At 38.9% G+C, this 21,649-nt stretch overlaps 1 long non-coding RNA gene across 2 annotated transcripts in view; it reads right to left on the bottom strand.

The window, feature by feature from the left end:
* Window positions 1-21,649, bottom strand: part of LOC138064446 (uncharacterized) — a 127,683-nt gene that overhangs the window by 2,895 nt on the left and 103,139 nt on the right. For both annotated transcript variants that reach the window (XR_011137688.1, XR_011137689.1), the window contains 2 exons: window positions 9,824-9,870; window positions 3,295-3,432 (listed from right to left, as the gene is read on the bottom strand). This is a non-coding gene — a long non-coding RNA (uncharacterized lncRNA). The remainder of the gene's footprint in view (window positions 1-3,294; window positions 3,433-9,823; window positions 9,871-21,649) is intronic.

Below are 21,649 nucleotides of genomic sequence, written 5' to 3'. Positions count from 1 at the left end.
GTGAATTTGGAAGAACATAAAGTAAAAACTTACTAGATTTCTTATGCTTGCACTTTACGTATTGCAGCAGTCTCGAGTGGATCATAATACTGAACATTCCCCTGATACTGCTACACTGCCAGTGATGGTGCTGTGGAGAAGTCCAGCTCTAGCAGCTTCTACCTGCCTCTGAATAGCAGTGCTTCAATTTCATTAATTACCAGACTCCTTGAGAAAGGCCTGGCTTTCTGAGCTGCGTAGTCAGCTCTATCAAGCTGCCATGCTTCTTCTACTACCACAGGTGGTAGATATTTCCTCCAAGAAAGCTCAAACCCAAGAAGGGACTGCCCAAATTATAACAGAGACAGAGCAAGTAGCAATCATGACAAAATCAGGCCTGACAACAGTAGGCACAGAGAAGACTGTGGAGGGTCAGGCACCTGAAACTATTATCCTGAAGCTATTGATTATTGGCAGGTCCCATCACAAACAAGAGCCTTCAATGAGCCACAGGGATTAATCCCATTTGCATGTAAATGTGGTTGTTAAGTTATATGTTTGGCCTGAAAAACAATATTTCAAAAGCTGTGAACAAATTATGAATATCCCCTGGCCTGACAGAAAAGTTGATGCCTTATAAAAGTGCATATTTATTAATTGTTTAATTAAGTGTAAGGACAGTCAAAGAATCCTGGAGTAAATATGTCAAATCTATTTCCCAATTAAGAAAAGGAATATGTTTTTACCAGAGAAGGAAAAGATTGCATGGAAAAGCAAAGGATATGAATCTGAATGAATCCCTGACTGACTCACAAAGGGACTGAGTAGAAAATATCCTGTCTCCTTGAAACTGTGATTTTCCCCACTGACTGCAAGCTTTAGGATATAAAGATTGTGTTGAGTGCCATAGGTGTGGTAACTGGCCAAAAAGTTTGCTAGCTGTTACCAGACAGTGAGAAAAACCTTGGGGAAGCAGACACATGAGTGGTTTACTTTTATTTCTAGTTATCCCTCTTCATAACTTTTCTATCCATGTTGGCTATGTTTGGGTTTTATAAATAAAATGCTTTTATTTGCTTCCATCTTAACCTGGCCAGGAGTAAGGGTGATTTCAAAGCATCTGGCAAACATCGAAGCACATTGTCCAAACAAGTATCAGCAACTGGCTCACTCTTGCAGAGCTCAGCACTCCAAAACACTTCTCCAGGGTAGCTAAAAAGTATGGGCACAAAATATCTCCATTAAGCTGTAGAGATACTGTTGGCAGTTGGTTTCTATCGCGTGGCCTTTGCAGATGAGAGAAGCAGAGAGAAGTCCTGGTGCCTGGTGTTGTCAGGAAAGCTGCTTGGGCTTTACCAGCTAAATAGACTCACAGCTTCACATTAGCTAAGTGAATAAAGCCTCCAGCAAGCAAGCAAGACCATCCCTGACCTCTTTGTCTCCCCAGCATAGATCTAAACATGGGGCGTGAGGTATAACAGTTTGCATCACCACAGTCAGGTACATATTTACATATTCATCTTTACCTCAGCTGCTGTGTGAAAGTTGAGAACAAATTATTGTTTCTTTTTTTCTATTGTCATTTCACTAGTTCTAAGTCTGTCCATATGATAAACTTGAGAAAGAGCCCCAGGAACAACAAAACCCCCAAAGACTTGTGTCCTGGGTGCTTTTTCAAGTGGAAGGTGAGAGTTTGATTGCCTGTGACTTATGAGGTCACAACAGTCATAAATTTCTTGTGTTAAGACATTATGTAAGTATTAATGCATTCAAGAATTTTCATCAGTTTTAGGGCAGGCTATTATTCATCTGATACCAGATACTGCAAGTCAAATTACTGTTCAGAAATCTCAAAGTTTCAGTCATTCAGCCAAGAGATGTAAACAGTACTAGCCAGGTCTGGTAACAAATCATACAGCACAAATAATGAATAACAAATAGTCAAGGTAAGCAAGTCATAAACAATTTCATAACCATGGAGGTGCAATTGCCATGTCAAGCACCGTTTAGAATCACTAGCTGTGTCAACTAAATGAGTCAATGATTGTTTCATGAGAGTATGATTTGTTAATAACAATGAGTGATAAACACATTCTGTTCAGTGGTTCAGATTGCATAATCATCTCAGCTCTTTGGTCAGCCAACTTGGAAATTTCAGGAGAACACTTGAGACTTGCAATGTTTTCAGTATTTCCTGCTTTGGCTAAACTAGGAATATATGAAAATATCTTTCTCCCACTGTTTTGGTACTTCTGCTGGTAGGTGTTACCAAGAAATACAAAGGTACGCATGTTGAAGACCCGACCACTGGAAAGGATTAATTTTGATTCAGCTCAAGAGACAGTTAATGGCATTATTCACCATATATTATAATGGCGTTATATTCACATGAAGTATTATACTCATTTCAGTAATCTTTATTTCCATATTTCTAACGTAAACCTCTTGCACCATCCTTCAAAACACCCAGTGAATATCTAGCAGACCAAATGACCTTACCTTGTCTGGATATTTTTATGTATCTTTTCTTGAATAGGTCTTCAGGTGGGCATGTATATTCAGTTTTCTCATTGATAGATTGATCATTGTTCTGGATTAAAACTGAATTCTGACAGACGATAGGTTTTACTTGTTGAAAGGATGGTCTGAGGTGGCTGAGGGGTTGCCATTTAATAAGAAGCTGCTTTAAATAGCTTTCAGAAGACACGGGGAATTGACTTCTGTTTTATCTGAACAGCAGAATCTGTGATTTCAGTTTGGGTTGATTTTTAGATCTTGTCTGTATGAATACAGCTATTTCAAAATTAGCATCTGTTTCAGCTCTGAAATTTCCTGAATTTTCCTATTCAAAATCAGTCAAGGGAAGCAAATAAGCACAGATGTGAAGCTGTAAAGCTAAATCTATTTAGGTCTTTTTTTTTTTTTGTCAAATCAGATGAATAGTGTCAGATTTTACCAAGAGTCTATGGAGAAATCACAGCTTGGCAAATGACATATTTGTTCCAAATAAAGAGAGACTCATAAGCTTTAAAGAACTTGATCGGTTTGCATTGCAACAAAATCTCTTAGCAAGCTGTCTCTTGATGGCAAACCACATACCAGACTGTATTAGCAAGAGGGTAGCTGGTGGGTTGGTCGATATGATATTCGCTTCTTCTCAGCTTTGCAGCACACCTACAGTACTATCCTGTTTTGGACCTCCAGCACAAGGAAAATATTGGAAAACCACAGCAACCACCGCAAAGGGCCACTCTGCAGCCCAGGGGGCTGGAGCCACGATGTGCAAGGAGAGGCTGGGGAAGGGAGCTTGCTTACCTCAGAGAGGATGAGGGACGTAGCTGTCTTCAGCTACTGAATGCCTGGTTACAGCTGTGACTGAGCCAGGCTCTTCTTAGAGGTGCACAGTGAAAGAAAAGGGGCCACAGTCACATGGTGCAGCAAGGGAAATTCTGGCTAGATAAAAGGAAAAAGATTTTCACCATGATGGTGGTTAAGCACTGAACACTGCCCAGGGGGCTGTGCAATCACCATCCCTGACAATATTCAGAATTCTCCTAGAGAAGGTCCTGAAGCAACCTAAGCTAACTTCATAGACAGGCTTGCTTTGAGGGAATTGGACTAGCAACATCCTCCCTAAATTATTCTATGATTCTATTATTTTATTAGAAATTAGGAGTATAAATCACAACATCATTTCAGCAACTTCATAAACTTAAAGGAAAAATTAGAAAAACTTGAAGTTAGCACTCTTTCTTCTAAATCTTTCTTCTAAATCATAAGACACCTCTCAGCAAAGCATTCAAATCTCATTAGCATGGTTTCATTAAAAAATGAAAAAATTCCTGGAAAAATCAGGAAATGAAGAAAAAAAGAATCTTTGTTATTTGTCTTCTAGTTTGTCTTGTGTTTGTTTTTTTTGGTTTTGGGGGCTTTTTGCATCATGTCACATGTTCAAGCTAGCTCTTATTTACAATCCCTTTCATGTTATTTCCAGGACCCAGGAATTTTCCAGCAAAATACCAGATATTGCAAAGCATCATAATAAAATAAAAGCAATACTGAACTACTGTTTTTCTCAGGTCCTTATCTTTAACTGAAATTGTACTTCCTACCTCATGAAAACACTAATGTGGGTAAAAACATAAAGGTTGTGGTGCCCTCAGTGAGCAGGAGTAATGAAAGGTATATTTAGGAGTTATACATGTATATTGTATTACTGGTTGTTATGAAGTACTTCTGAAAATCCCGTTCAAATGAACTTTTTTCTTTTTCTTGATATGTACTGCCCATAAAAATATTATAATATTTCTGCACTAGCTACGCAAAACTGCTGCTGACATCGCTGACAGATTCCACTTAAATAAAATGCGTGTGCTTGAACATTAAAATGTAACTGAGGGGAAAAAATAGCAAACAGTTTTCCAGCGCAAAATATTGTATTTTATGTTATTTAATTTGAAAGCAATGTCAGGCTGCTGCATTTGGTATTTTACCACAAGGAAAAACAACACAAGGACTCAAGGCCTAATCATCTTTAAAAACGATCATAGGCAATTGCTATATTGAAAATAAATAAATACAAATATAGGCTACTAAATTAGGAATGCAGCTAAAGATACTTGCTAAAAATGAGTCAGTCTGTTCTGGAATGAGCATGTAAAAACAATTTTCTAAGTAGATAAAATCTTTTTGCACAATGTGGATTATGATAAATAGAATAGTGAGAAGTGTGCAGTCTGGCTCTTGGAAGACAATAGAGGTCAGGCCCCTACTCTTCAGACTTCCCCTCCCTCTTTAGGCACCTTTAAAACACTCCACATACAATCTATGAAATATATTTCATTTCTTCCCACTCACCTAAAACGTTTTGAAGAGGCAGAGTTAAGGCTGAATATATCAGATATGATATGTGATACCAGACAAATGTATGCCCTCTATTCAGAACTTCCTCATAAATAATCAGTGCAAAATTAGCACCTGGTTTCCTTTCTTTTATGTCCAGTGTTTCGGAGGGTCAAGAAGGTTCTTCTAAAAGGTGATGAACTGTTATGAAAAGCAATGTGTTCATACCGTGCCTCATTTTGGAATTTTTATTACTCCTTCTTGTATTATTCTGCAATATTTGCTTAAATAGGGTTGATATTTCAGCTGATTCAACCATGAGCAGTCAGAATTTGTGGCATTGTTCATAAGAAAGTAGTCCAATTTCCACTTTATATCATGGCTGCCCAATGTAACACATGTAGCCTCTTATACTTTGATACGTTCTTTGATGTACTGTGTCATATAGCATTAGATATAATATGAGACAGCTGAAAAAAACATTTGTCAGAAAAGCACAGCAAAACATGAACTGTACAAAGAATACTTGAAATGAGTGTGATTGATTGATAGATTATTATTTCATGGATGGTAAGCTGGTTGGGACACTTCTCTAAATTAAATCCTAGCAGGGGAGGAACTAGTTATGAATGACAAAGGCGAAGACCGCTTGGGTAAAATTGAGTGTGAAATAAGGAAAACATTTTTAGGAAAAGAAGAAACAAGGATAGAAAAATAGAAAGAGTGGACGCCTAGAAGCAGACTTCAGGAAGCCCAGAGAATAAGGCTGGAGAGACAAGTTCAAGGGGGTAAAGGAGTTATGAAGAGCTATTAGTCCTTTGAAGAAGTGACAGGAAGATTAAAACCCCCAATGCACAGGAAGGAAGGGATAGGTAGAAAGAGCACACACACGGGCTTTCCACAAAGGCTCAAATACAACATGGAAATATACAGAAAGTGGAAACTAGGACAGATAGCTAAGGACAGGTATAAAAAGGAAGGCACGGTTAAAATCAGAAAGGGCAAGACACTAAATGTCATACAGCTAACAAGAGATATGAAGAAATTTGTTCAAGAAGTAGAAAGAAGATTGAGGAAAGCACTGGCCTGATAGTCAGCAGGTGGGAAGAATACTGTCAAATTGAGTTGAGAAAGTCAAAGGATTTAATGTCTTTTTTGTGTCAATCTTCACTAAAAAGATCCAATAGAAACAGCTGGCTAATACCAGTGACAAAACGGTAAAATTTCAGACTTGAATAAGAAAAGAGCAAATTAGAGACTAGATCATGACCTTCAAAAGATGATTTTTTTATAAAACATGTGGACCTGACAAACTAGGATGCAGAAAGAACTGGCCAAAGGAGTCTCAGAATTGGTTAGTGATTACCTCTGAAAATTCTTGGACCAACACACTGTAAAAGGGTAATACAAGGCTCTTTCATAAAAGGAAGAAGTAAGGCACTGCAGATCACCCCATTAAATTCCAATTGCTGGCATAGTCCCAGATTAAATTATCAACAAATCATATATATAAGCATCACAAAGATAACAGTGAGAGGCATAATAGAGAGCTGGACAAGGTCCAGTCCTCCTCAATATTCCTACTGATGACTGGGCAACAGAAAGACTGCAGGTTTATTACATGTGCAGCGATGTTAGTGATCACTAGCGTAGTAGAGAGGATGATCAGAATTGAAACTACTCACTACAAACCAGAGAAGCACAAGGTACTGCAGGGAGACAAGAAGAGTCCCCTGCATGAACAAGGGAATAACTGGCTTGTGTAATAGTTTGGAAGAAAAGGATCTAAAGAGCATAATGAAGCACAAGCAGAAGAGTCATCATCATGCTATTGCAAAGAAAATGTAAGCACCAAGCTAGGGTGTACAAAAAGGTGTATAGTCCACAGGATGAGAAGTAATCCTTCAGCAGGCCCCAGTGCTGTGCCCAGCTTGGGGCACTGCCCCCATGAGGGGTGAACAAAACAGAAAGAGTGCAAAGGGGAGCAGCCAGATTGCTTAGATGGCTGGAAAACATGAGCTGTGGGAACAAGCTGAAGGAAAGTGGTTGTTTAGGCAATTGAAGAGAAAATTGAGGTAGAAAATGGCACATATGTCCCTTCAGGTACATAAAAGACTCTCAAGGAAAGGGATAGTCAGTTCTCCTTCTCTTCAGCAAATAGGATGATAAAGTATTGCTCTTTCACTGGCCTGAAAACTCAGATGAAACAGAAAGAAATGCTGTCCCATCCTAAAGCCAATTATAAACACTGGCATACAGAGCCTGAGCACCCTGGAGAATCATCATCAACTTTAAGAAGAATCATCATCATCTGTCTTTGAGAATAGATTAGGCAAACATCTGCAAGGATTGGCATAGATATAGAGACAGACTACTGGCATTTTGAGGTTCATTCCTTCCTTACTTTCCAGTGGTCTGTAACAGTTACAGCCACAAGTGACCTGAGAAGAGTGAAAAAAATTGCGCGATTTGAGAACTACTCTCTTGTCTATCATCATTCTTCAATCCTCCTGTTTCTTTAAAACACCCTGTTTTTGTAAGTATTCCTGCCAATAAGTTACTTTCTTAGAATGTTCCCTGGAAAGTAGAAGTTGTAAGATTTGGAGGAGTCATTTTATTCAGAAGCCAATGATTAATTCACAGAAAAACCTTGCTGTAAAGAACAACCTTTCTCAGAGAAGGATCCGCTTTCAGACTTCTGACTAAGACATGAGTCATACCTCAGTTGTGTTTGAGAGTCCCTGTGACCAGTCCTCAATGTCTTCTTCTAAGAAACTAGTTCAAATTCACCTGCTGATATGCACTGAACATGCAAATGATATGATGCAGCAACTGCGAGCCCTGCTGAAGCTGGGGCAATGGACACATTAGGATCCGGGTGTAAAATCTCAGACCCAAACTATGAATTTTTGTTGTATCCTCAGTGGGGTCTCATGGACCACATCAGACTGCCTCCCAAGCACAAGTGGACCCTTCGACTGCAAGTGCCGGGGCAAGGCTTCCCAGAATCCCTGTTCAACCTGTAAAACGGGTGTATGATAAACTCTTATTCCCTTACTTCATTATCAGATATAAATAATGGTTTTTTTCTTACTAGTGTAATAAAGATAAAGTTGATGACAGTACCTAATGCCTCCCTTAAAAGACATTTTCCTGTTGCGCATCACATTGTCAAGCATAAACTTTTTGGAATAAAATTTCTCATCTGGATATCCTCCTCCAGTGAAAAAAATCTTTGGGAAAATTCAGCCAACGCAATTCAGTCATTTCCAAGCATAAGACAAAAAAAAAATACATTGTTTTGCTCATATTAAAAATCCTGGCAGTGCTGCTTTTGTGACATAGCTTTGTGTGGGCAAGATACAAATTTTAATTAAGGCCAGCCACTGACAGAGATGGCAATGAAAGTCAAAAGTGACTGGCTTGCTTTACTCCATTACTCCACACTGTGCTGCTTTTACAGAAGTCACTGCTAAGAAATTCCCTGAAATACATGAAGAAAATGAAAAGGTTTTGTGAGTTCAGGTCAGGCTAGTAGAGCCCTTCAGCATTGCCACACTGGTTCAAGTGGCCTTCAGGGTCAGGTGAACAAGCAGAAGTGAATTAAAATCAAGCAGATGAAGCCACTGTTTACCCTGCCCTTTTCCTTGCCCTTCTGCGGGATGCTGTCACGCCTGAGACAGGGCCATCTGATCTGCTCATGAATCACACCAGGCTCCAATGTGGTCAACAAAAGGGAATTGAAAGCACAGTCAGTACACTTCACAGCTCTTGCCACTGGTATAGACTTGCAGCAAACACAATTGATCTGCATTTGGGAAAATTTACATTTATTCCCCAACCTAATTGTGAGTGCTGAAGACGTGAACATTGGATAGGTTTTCCTCATCCCTCAAGGAAGCTAGCTGCTACCTTGGTCCTCGGGCAGTTAACAGCAGCTGGCATCTGGGGAGGCCCATCAGCTGCAGATAGAGCCCCCCTGATTAAGCTTGTAAAGTGTTGGATCAGAAATGCTTCCCAGAGTAGGACCCCTGGCTGGAAAACCTAGCAATGAGAGGTGTGCTCTTTTATACCTGCTGGACCATAAAGAGTAGGAGGATTGGTTTTATGTGCTTACTTTCTGGAGGAGAAATTAGAAAGGAAAAAAAATCTCAGATGGAGCTATGCCTGCTAATTTTCAGCCTCAAAGAGTTTTCTCACTGTTATGAACAATTGAAATAGGGTGGAGAGCATCTGTAAAGAGCACTGCAAATCAATTGCAACTATCATGTATTTTTTTCTTACAGAAATAGTCAAAAGATAGAGATTTTAATTAAAGTACATAGTTCCCACTAGCATTCCACTAAACAATTTCACTTTGTCTTGAGATTTCCTAGGCTGAATGTCTTATCAAGATGCCATCATACAATGATCCATGTACGATAGCAACTTGGGTTATAAGATGTTCCCAGATGTCCAGTGTGACTCACTAGCCGACTGTGTCAAACCAAAAAATAGAAAAATAAAGTTGATTTTGCTGGAAAAAACTGCAAATAACTAGCTTTCAAAATTTTTTATTTAGTTAGTTCCTCCTTTAAGAAGGAAATGCTATAATTTTTGGTCAGAAGATACTTTATTCATAATATTTCAGTCAGTAGATAAAACAAGCTGAAGTTATTCTCCAAAGGAATCCAGACATTTTTCTTCTTGTTCCTTGCTCATACTGACTACATCCTATCTGTTTTTTTTTTTGGCTGGAATATAGTATACAGGTCATGTTAGAACAACCCTGTTCTTCCACAGGGGATGGGAAGGTAATAGTTCTCTCAGCATTTCCACTTCCCTGAGCAGCTGAGGGAAGCAGGCACATGTTGTTTCTCACTAACCCACAGGGTTTATTTCCAGAACACGTTATCTTTGTGTGATGTGAGTACATACGATAAAAAATTGGGAAAGATTCAGATTTTATCTTGTATCAAGCCATAAATAACAAAACTTCAGATAGATTTTCCTTGGTGCTTACCTGTACTCTCTTCCTTTCTTCGTAAATTCTGATTGTATAGCTGTGTTCTGAAAAATGTTAAAGTGATAATACAATATTATCCGGACTGGTTCAGATGAAACAAGAACCAACCTGCACTGCACTACTTGTCTTCTGAAGTACAAAACCAGGAACACTCCTCTAATCACAAAATCTTCTCTGTAACATATAATTTAATTTTCATTGATGGTGCAGTTTGTCAAAATCAAACCTTGTTAAGGAAGCCATCCCCTCAGATTTCTGAATAGCTACGCTTCCCTGGTGAAAGCAATGCTGCATTCTGGCCATTACAGGGAAAATATCTTTAATACTAGATATAAAAGGTAGGTCTGGAGGCGATAAGCATCCAGCTTCTATTTGTTTCAATGGAATATATGGAATGGAAAAAGGTTTCTAATTCATGTGAGCCTCTTCTGATATTTCTAGACATTGGTTGTGTTGGTTTCTTTTTATCATGATGTTTTTCAAGATGACAATTGAGTGTGTGTTTCACAATATGTCACTAAATATTAGCAGATATTTTAGTGAGCTGGCTGCAACAGCTTTTCCTTCTGCTCTCCCTCTGATGACGTTTTTCAAATTTACATTAGACACAACTGAGCAAGATGAGCTCTTTTCTCGTGTTAAGCTCAGTGCAGTTCTGATATGATTCAGGACAAATTTATTGATGCATATACCACAGCTAATAGTAAGAATGTAAATGTTAGCGATTAAGAGAAAGAAATGAGGCAAGTCTTCTGAAGTATACATTTCTTTGTGATTTTACTTGTTTATAGCACTGTGACAGTGTTGTCCTCAGAGCACTCTTCACGTATTGTTTATAACTCACTGAAGCCACTGAAGTGTGTTCTTTTCTTTGCTCTCAGTAAGTTGCTATCCAGACTTTTGATGAAATAAATTCCTGTTCATTTCACCTCATCTTTCCAAAGGTTCCCCTAGATTTTTCAATAATTTTACTGGGCAGGTTGAGATTTTACTATAAATCAAAGTGTTTCTTATTTAGCAGCCTCCATCAGCTTGCTTGGTAAGACACTTTCTAAATAGAAAAAAAAATTAGATAGTAAATATATGGGCAGGGTTTTCTTCTAGGCAAAACTCCAGTCTCACAACTACATGCTGTTAGGAAGAGAAAATGAAATAGTGAGACTGCTACTGGGAAGAAGAACTGTAGCTCCTCTCTTCTCATTTTCATTCATGAATCATACTGTGCACTGTTCCAGGATTAGTGCTTCTTCAAGATAAACATCATTTGCAATTATTGTATATTACTAGGGGAATCTAGTTAGCACATAATCACCAATACCTGCCACGTTCAAATAATATGTCCTCCTTCATACACGCATTAACAAGTTGTGGGTACTATCTGATTGGAAATAAGGCGTAGGGAGAGTCATTTTTAAGCTCAAGCTTTAAACTTTAAACTTTACACTTAGTACTTTGTAAAACCCTAGATAGACTACAAAAAATGTTTTTTGCAAGTAGTTCTCAGTTTGCTCAGTTTACTTTTCAGTAACCAGTTTAACTCCAGCTGCTAGGAAATGGTACTCATTCTGTCGCTGGAAGTACTGAGTCAAAACACATATGTCTTTAATGGGGCTTTTGGCAAGTAAGGCACAGATGCTACTATTAAGATTGATACAAATAAACCTAATAGTTTATTTCACCCTCTACAAATAGAAATCAACGTTCAGGATAAAAATAATGTAGTTTAAAACACACAGTAAAAATATTTACAGAGATAAATCAGCTAATAGGTGCATTATATTTATGTTCATAAATTATAAACTAGAAGGAAGGTGGCTGACAACTACTCATAGCACTCAGAGAGAAACGGATACATTTTTAAAAGGTTAATGAAATCAATGTAGAACTGTTAACTTTGCAGACTGAATTTCCTGTTTTGGAGAGGGTTGGCTTTATAAGCCTTGTGCATATTATAGCTTTTTATTAACACTTGCTATGTCTTTCAGACTAAATATATTTGGCCTATTTCTTACAGCCGTTTGCCTCCAAGTACAAATTTCTTATTTCAATTGCAACCTCAGAAGTCATATCATAAGAGTACTTTTTAGTGTTATAAATTCATGATTTAAAGAATCATTTGTAATGTCTCTTCTGTGGAAGATGAAATATTTTGTTAGATAGAGACATGCTTGGGGATTCATAAACCAGTGCACAGAAAGTTTCCTGCAGATACAAACTAATTCAGGATGTTTAGTGCAGACCCAAAGCTAATCTTCATAACAGTTTGTGATAGTTTTTGGATAGCCTCAAATGAATAATTTTAATACCAACCTTTTGCCTTTAAAATACAGTCTGTTTGACTGGTTTTGTTCAGCATTTGTATGAATCAGTCATGATGCCATGATGCCTATGCGCAAAATTCTTAGATAGAAAGAAGGGACACAAGGGGACAGAATTAGTGCAATTAAGGAATTGGTTACAGTTATATACCCCGTTTTCACATTCCGGTGAGAGGGGAGCTGGGTAGGAAAGAGAGGAGCTCAACCAGCCTGGGGTGTGCCGGGGTCTCCCCAAGCACCCTGCTGCTCCTGGGCGCGCAGCCTCTGCGGCTGCTGCTCCCCAGAAGGGGACCCGGCCCTACAGTCCTGTGCTGAGATGCGAGGCCATTCAGGTGCAACAGGCAACTTAAATTCAGCAATAAGCCTGTTGCCAGGGGGAACGTTGGTTTCATGCAGGTGGTAGCACACGTTACCCAGTATGATTGTGTGTCCGCTAAAGCCATAATCCAATATTATAGAAGTCTGAGAAATTCAGAGTTTGCCCTCCACACTAGCTGAAGTAAAACATAACCTTAACGTCTTTACAAAGGAGATGGCATGTCTCACAGCTTATTTGCCACTGATTTTTAAAGCTGATTTTTTTTTTCTTCCTATCTGTTTTTACCTGGAAAGAAAGTCACGGATGTGAGACCTTTAAAGATGGTTTTCTCCTGAATTAATTTATCTTTTATTCCATCTATTTTTCAAAAAGTATATTAATAATAGAAATTGCACAGAAAAGGGAGCAAATTCATAGTAATGTCTTATAAGTATATGCAGTAAAGTCACTAAGGAGGTTTCTTGGGACATCAGTGAAACAGTGGAAGGTAAGGGCCAAGCAGACTGCCGAGGCTGTAGAATAACTGAAGAGCTCTATTTCATTGACAAAATGAACCTTTTTAAAGCCAATTTGATGCTTTATGAGACTCAAGACATTCACTCCTGATGATCTTGGTAAAATTTCCGTAAACTGGAAAGAACAGGATATAAGGAGTCCATTTGCAATACCCCACATGTCACTGTGATGAAATAGCTAAACAGGGAGTCTCACATGCAGTGAAAATATGTGTGTTTTACGTCAGTCTGTGATGAGGCTAGTTCTGCAAGATACTCCCACAAATCAGTTGTTGCTCTTTTAATTTATTTGTCTTGTAAAAATAGCTTCAGGCTTAACACCCGCCATGCTAGCAACTGGACAACGACTAAAACAAAAATTTTGTCTCCTCCCCAAAAAGTTTCCTCAGGGTAGGAAGAGTAGTTTGAAATACTTGGATTGTTTAGCTTAGGACAGCAAAGATTAAAAAGAAGAAATCACTAACAGTGTGATGATGGCATTCAATTGTTCCTCATGCCCGCTGGGGTCTGGAAAAGAATTCAGTTTAATTTATTTGGTAAAAAATGCTGCTATCAAGAATAACTTTTTAACAATAAAGACAGTCAAGCACTGGAAAAGCTACCTATGGATGTTGGAGAATGTCCTTCACTGGAGGATTTTAAAACAAATATCTGTCATAGATCGTCTTAGGATAGTCGATCCTCTTCCATGCAGGAGGATGTCTTAAGTGGATCTCTTGAGATCCCTTCCAACCATGCATGCCCAAGACATATGGGAAAGAATGTGTAGATAAATCAGGCAGCTTGAGAGAAAGGAAGCATGTCAAAAGCATTTGTGTAGTGACTCACCAGCGCAAGAGGTAAGCATTTGAATGGTTATTTACTATTGTTCTATTTATCATTCAGATTATTGTATTACTGGAGAATTGATACAAACCCATACACTTCAGCTGCCTGACATTTTCTATTAGAAAATATTTTTCTGTGCTCTCTTTGAAAAGCAACTCCATTATTTGCTAAATAACTTAAGCAGTCTACAGGAAAAAGCCCATAAACTAGAAAAATCCCCTTATTGTCCCATGAAGTTTCATTCAGGATAAAGTAAGCTATAAGCTGGTAAATATGGGGTATACCTCGATAAAAAGATGTTATGCACCTCAGCAAATGTCTTTTCCAACAAATAGCAATCACATAAAACACCCTAAACCATGAGGTACATGCTGGACTCGGGGATATATGACAGTTAAGTGAGACACAGCTGGAAAGAAGAAGAAAACCAAAGACATTAAACCTGTGTGTGCCTATGGTGTGCGTAAGAGAGAATTTACACAAACATATACTAGATATGCGGACAAATACATACACACACACACACACACACATATATATATATATGTATATGCACACACACTGCCAGTCAAGTTACAGCTGTATTTTATTCTCTGACACAACTGTGTAGCATTAATTTTCTCAAGTTCTCTCTGATTTATTTAACAGACTGGCAAGCCAATATAACATATAAAATAATCTTCCTGTAAGTAGGTATATCAGATTAAAATGCATTTCCTTCACATAGTCATACCAAGAAAAAAATGGAAATCATGGAAAATTAACATGAAAGGCTTATAAAATCATCTAATAGGACATCATTATTGCAGATAACTTTCTCAAAGTATTTTCCAACTCTTTCTTTGATTCAAACAGTATTAGAGCTCTTATAACGTTTTGTTGCATTATGAAATTTGTTTCCTTATGTGGAACAGAGTTGGTGGCAACTATTACTACCATTATTTCTTTTGTGAGCATTGTTAAGATAATTGCTAAGACCTCTTTACAGATACCTCTTTACCACAGTAAAGTCTAGAGGACTCTCTCTCTCAAATCAGTTCAACTTTGGAACTCTGAGACTGGTTGCAGGCTATTTAGCAAACATCAGCATCTCGTGCTATCTTTTCCATTGTGCTTGGTTTATGACTATTTATGAGGTTTTTCAAAACTATTTCACCAATTTCAAATATGTTGTATGTACATAGTCATTCAAGGTACAGGCTGCACAATGTCTTCACGAGGACTCTGACCACAGAATTTTTGCGAGCTTATTGATAGAATAATAGTAAAAGTCCCAGCAAAGGGTAGTAGTGAGAGCTGCACAATAAAAGAAGGTAACATCAAATAAGCATATTTTCTCCCACCAAACACTAACATTTTAAAAATAACAAAATGCTGTACATACTTCCGTTTAAAGTAACTTTCTGTGCCCCAGTCATGTGCCTGAGGGAGGAGGTGTTCTCCAAGTTCACCTGCACCTAAAGTAAATAAAAGATAAAGGGCCAAATCCTGTCCTATCTTATAGCTGACGTAAAGCCCTTGGAAATCTTTTGTATTGAAGTTGGTGGGTTTGGGTTAGTTAGAGTCTCAGCAGGGCTTTCCACTGATAGCAGTCCTGCCAACTTGGATTTAGTGGTTTACTTTTGCTAGGAACATGGAACCTGGCTACAATAAGCTTTCCATATAAGCACCTGACTTTTCTGAATTTTTTTTTATTTTTCATCAAAAACATGAATACTTACTTCCAACACAAAATAACTATAGAGGGAAAGGGGTTCGCTTTCCAGATGAGAATAGTTTTTTTTCATTGAGAGTACCATTATTGTATGCTCTCAGTGTTGTACAGAGCACTACACTATACAGTAGGAGTATGTCCTCCGAGAATCAGGCTTCCTGGTCATAGTGTATCTCGCATGAGTCAGCAAGTGCCTGGGGCTCCAGCAAGAGGGAACTGGAGTATATAATGGAAGACGTATTCCTCTCAGGTTACAGGGAATAGGAACTTGTGAGTCCTAACTATTAGACCCACAAGGCAACAATACATCCAAGCAAATATACTACATTTTGAGCTTTTCCACACACTTGCTGATAAGTGAGGGTATGCTTTTTTGTTCTATGGTATCAACTTTGATTGCTCACACTTCTAAGGCCTTTTATGAAAAGTCTTTCTTCTTCCTCAAAAAAATCTCTTAGGTTTTTGACAGCCTCTTGTAGTAGCAAAATGGAAGGGAGTGTTAATGCTGTTAGGTGCTGACAGCAACCAACAGTATACCCTACATTTTACTAGCTTTGAAAACAGTAGCTAGAAGACTGTCAAGTCAGCTAGCGTTCATTATTGCTGCCTTTGCTCAGGCTGTATTGAGGCAACAAACAGAAAATTTTAAAGGCAATAGGTGAGTAAAGGTCTAGGTACTAATACGCACCATCGACTGCTATCTGCATCTTCATGCATGTAGATCAATGTATTTGGGGTTCTACATTCAGGTGTTTGATTTAAATGAATATGCCAGTGCCTGATTTGCAACTTCAGTTTAGCAGGGCTGCTTTTGAGCTGATTTTCAGAGCAGTGCATTTATTTCTTTCAAAAAAAAAAGTTTTTGAAAAAGTCTAGCCTAGGGTTGAATTAGGCTTTTTTATTTTCCTTAGCTGCCAGGCTTCAGAGGAAGCTAAATAGCCCTAACTAAGGGGAAGGGACCCGCTGGGTGGCCAGGTGAGATAGGCAGTAAAACTGGAAAAACAAAAGCAGTTCATAAACTGTTTATAGAAAAAATCTGAAAAAAGCACTATAAATGTTCTAAGTACTATTCCTGTTGCAACATCAGTTTACGGGGAAAGAAACAGTCTCTACAGGATGCAAATCAGCCACAGAAAAATGCAGAATTTGCTAATAGCAAATTAAAATCAGATCAACTGATTATCAAGGGATAGCATTTAGACTTTCACTTGATGAAAGTTGCTCTGTTTCTCATGGTATGTATGGTAGGAGTCCAAATCAGGGCCCAAGTGTGAGTTAAGTCAAATGTTCAGATCACTCCAACTTCTAAAAGTGCAGATCAAAATTAGATGGAGATGTGTTCCTGTCTGTGTGATCCATCTAGAAACATTCATCCTATGCACCATGCTATCTTAGCCCCTGACGAAGTACTCCTCACTGAAGATGTGGGAGATAGGAAAATGCCACTGCTGCAACTGTGTAGTCAGAAGAACTGAAATAGAGATGAATGAATGATATCTGAACAGTCTCAGTCATCTTAGTCACTCCTTCCCATTTATATATCTTCATAACCACAAGATCAACCTTAGCCCCTAGTTGTTACAGAGGACTGGAAGTAGGACAACTTCCACACTCCCTTAAGTCTTCTCACCGTGATGGACATGTGTAGGTCTAAGAGAGCAATCAGCCCTTCCTTTTTCTAAATGTCCCCAGAGAGCCTCATGACCAGTCAAACCAGTGAAGAGGATTAAAGACTTGGAGAGCTTACTAACAGATGGAAAACTGACAGGCTAGGGAGTGCGGCTCTGCTGCGGCACGGAGGACTTGCTGTTTTTCTCCATAGAATGGACACAAAAGCAGGAAGGTCTGTCACAGCCTCGGAGCTCCACCATGCTGTAGACAAGGACTCTCTGTGGCCAGGGGGAAGTTGACTCTGCCTCTCTCAGGAGCCCTCTGGCACCCAGCTTGGCTATCCAGGCTTGGCCAGAGTGGGAGGAGAATTAGTCCCATTTGTTTGGCTCTAAACCATGCTAGAATAAATAGCTGGTCAGGCTTCTAGTTGAAGCACAGATGTGCATTAGCCAGTTTATTATACAAATCTGTTTCTCTTTTCTTGCTTTGAATACAAATCAAAACCTCCGGAAAGGAGAGATAAAGATTACCCACAAAAAAAGCTATCTGTGACCTCCATGGCATACTGACTGTTCTCTGAAAAACAATGTTCCATGAGCAGCAGAACTGCTGAAACCTGATTCCCTATGGCTTTGTGCCCTACAGTTGCTTGGTAATGCCTTGACTCCACCTCTTCTCCACAGCCTGTATTTACATGCATTTTGCCTGCTGGTGCAAGATGTGGCCTCTAATGTGGTGAGGCTAGAGCCAAGCAGGACTCCTGGTCTCTGCACCACAAGGGCAGCTTGTCAGGCTACACAAGGCCAAGTACCCACAGTTATAAACCTCACCTCTGTCAAACTTGGCTGAACCTGGCCAATGGCTCCAAAGTTGTTGGAGGTGGAACTACAGTAGCACAGCACAATTGAATTGAATTTGCTTAAAAAAGCAGGATACACAGTCAGGCGCTGCTGCAATCTCTCTTCCTCTGAGGCATATATCTCTGTTTGTTAATAGTGTGTGATACTGTTTTTGCTACACCTAAACATATTAATCCAGGAGTCTCATGAATTACCATTGCTGTATCACACTATTTTGCATGGCAGCATTTTCTACTGGAAAATGCACTTTCTTTCATCTATGTAGATAGGAAAGATTGAAAAACTAGCTCAAGTTTTACAGATTATTGACACTGAAAACATTATTTTAAATGAAAATATTGCTGATGGCTTCATCTCATGCATACTCATACTTATTAGACATGAACACAGTCATTAAGTAATCCAGAGGTTATGATGATTATGGGAACAAGTGAAATCTTTACATTTAAATCTCTGATTCAAATTTATCTCAGTGATTGTTTATGCTCCACCACAACCGTTTAGTCCGTGAAGTCATACCTTTCTAGGTAAAATTTTAAGTTCCTTTTAGGAATAAAATTAGAGAAGAAGATCCGTTCTTTTTCTCTCAAAATCTATAAATACAAGCTTGGTACTTGTAGGCTCTCTCCCAGCAGCTGACATGGCCATGATCTGAGGAGCAATGTCAGAGGTAAAATGCATACAATGACTGAACTAATGTCTTACTGCTATCACAGGCACATATATACCACTATTTTTCTGTGTCCACTCTATGGCTAAAGAAAGGATGCATACTTTAGGCCTGAGTTGCAATCACTTCTAATATATCTAGAGAAAACTCTCAGGTTTATACCTATCAGACATCACATTCTTCAGAGGCAGCTCATAGGCAGCAGGATCAGTAAGGAAGCAAGTCAGTGAGCCACGATGGATGATTTGGCTATTTCTCAGTTAAATATCCAGTAATCACAGACTGTAAGAACTGCAGGTATGGAAAGGATCTCAGGAGCTATCTGTGCCATGGCAGTTTTTCATCAGCTCTTTGTATGTTTAAAAAGCAGAGCCATGATGCCTCCTTCTCTCTCCCCACAACCCCGCATCTTCTCTTCTTTAAGTTGAACTCCTTGGTTCATTTAGTTTTTCCTTATAGATCTGTGATCATTCTTTTTGCTCTCCTTTGCACTGTTTTCAGTAAGTCTAAATCTTTCTTATATGTGGCACCAGCACTTGGAGCTAGTGTTCCACCTGGGGCCTTAACCGTGCTGGATAGAGCATAAGTATAGTTCACGTTCCTCACTTTATGCAGTCCAGTTTGATGCTTATTTTTTCACAGCAATATGATATTGATGCTCTTGTCTAGCTTGGGATGCACCACCATCCCCAGATCTAAGAACTGCAATTTGACCACCTGACCTCATCCTTTATTTGTGCAATTGATTGCTGAGCCCTAAGTGCAGCGTTCTGCATTTGTACCCATAGAATACCATCCCGATCTTTCTGACTACATCACCATTTTTTCAAGTTAAATATGGGTTCTGACCCTGTTGTCCTGTGATCTGACTGCCTGCTGCTTTTTAGGAGCACGTGAGAAAATCCTTGAGCAAATACAGGATCAATAAGGAAAACAAAATCATTCTCAAGGAGAGTTTTGGAAACATAATTTATCACCTCTACAATTAAGACCTTCATCAACCTTTTTTTGCTTTAATTTATGTCCCAGACTTGAATAGTGTTGTAGATCATAGAATAGAAAGTGCAGTCTGGGTTGCTACGTACAACAATGTTGTCTACACCAAAAATGAACCAAAAAAGCACCCAGACTTCCTGATGATAGAGAGCTGATGTGTTTGGGGGAAGAAGCGATATGCAGAACAAATATTTTCTAAACTTAGCTCAGTTCACTAGTTCCAGGATGTTTGCTGAACAAGGCAGCTGGATAAAACATGATTACTCAGTTCATAATCAGGCACTGTTTTCTAAACCAATATAGAGAAATATGTGTTTACTGTATGATAGTTGCTGCTTCGTTGAGTGTCAACTGAAAAAAAATCACCATTTTCATGTACTGTCAAGCAGAAATCTGTGCTGGACTTCTGAAGAAATAAGTCGGTGGGTTTAGTGCTACACCGGACAACAGAGATACCTAATTTCTGTCATTGTGTGAATCACCTAAAACTATCTTAGAAGCATCCTGATTTGGAGAAACTTAATCTATCTTAAATGCAACTAGCAGGCATTGAGGTACTGAGCTCTGAAAATGAGGCAGTCGTGTTTGTTTAAGTGGTTTGAAAGTTAGAAGTGTCAGTGACTGAACCCAGATACTCAATCTAATAAGATGCTTCCAATTTTTTTATGAAAGGCACTTACTGCAAATCACACAATAGCTAAATTTTGGCCACTTTGAAAATGCTGACCTTAGTTCCTGTGTTTTTCTTCATCTTTAAAATAAGAGTAATGGACAAGTCCTGGTGACAACATCAGCTACTCCCATAATTAACGAATGTGACTATACAAACAAGTCCAAGGTCAAGGTGGAAGGGAGTTCATAGCACTTACATCTGTTCTTCAAATAATTTGATTTATGAGTACAGAGGTAGCAGTAGATAAAAAGGGGGGAAACTCTGAAGAAGCTTTTTCTTTTCCGGAAAATGTAGTTAATATTTTGCATGCAGGATCTCATTACAGTTTCATAGATCCAGGGCACTCTGTGCAACATTTCAGCTTATTGTGAAGAACTGAAAGTGGAGATCAGCTGAGAAAACTAGGCACTTTTGTATCCATTGAATACCATCCTGAAAATAAAGCACACTGTTGAGAAGCGGCATGCCATTAAATGTTGCTTCCTAGCATGTAACTGCTATTTCAAGCCTATGAGCTCCCAACTTTCCTAAACTATTTTGGTAAATACTGTTTGCCCTATAGTTCATAACATGCTGCAGGTTCATGCAGTGTATTTACTTTGATTTTCCAACAGTTCTGCTTTGTTTCCACATGACTATGACAAAATTTACTCCACAGGCAAAATAATAAGAAAGACCACAAAGGAGAAAATGCATCAAAGTGGAAAGACACACACCAGACCTTTATAATTAGCACATAACTACTTTGTGCCTTGGCTTCTCTGTAGTCAAGCCCCAAGCGTGTTGCACTCACCCTGCAGTCAGCAGGAGATCCACAGTGAACATGCTAGATGGAGCCTTTGGCTTTTAAAACGTCCCTAAGACTATATTTCCTTCCTCAGGCTGCTAGCATTAAGTATAATCTTTCCTCTTCTTCTGCTGGTATCTTGATTAAGGTTTTCCACCAGTGGAACATATAGGGAATGTAAAACCTTATTGTTTTTATGCACACACGTGAACACACATTGAGTTGTCTCTCCCTCTTTTGTTCAAGTGCTGTAAGTTTGCTTCTCTGTCAGTTGTGTAAGACATGGCAGGTCTCCTATAATTAAGAGTATTTAGAATGAGGTGCACCTTATTTCATTGCTAGCCATTGGAAACAAGCGTCTGATCTGGGTAGTTGCTGAAGCTACCACTGCAAAGCAGAGAGGTGGATACCTCCCACGAGCAATTTATATCATCCTGAGAGAGGTATAAAAGGCATTTGGGGGTCAATCCCTCCCTGACAGCACCGCTTCTGTCTCCACTGACTGCACAGACAGCCTTTGGCGAGGAAAGAT

Source organism: Struthio camelus, chromosome Z (assembly GCF_040807025.1).
Source record: "Struthio camelus isolate bStrCam1 chromosome Z, bStrCam1.hap1, whole genome shotgun sequence".
Classification (NCBI taxonomy): domain Eukaryota; kingdom Metazoa; phylum Chordata; class Aves; order Struthioniformes; family Struthionidae; genus Struthio; species Struthio camelus.
Note: the sequence above shows the minus strand (reverse complement) of the source record. Positions and strands in the feature narration are given on the sequence as shown.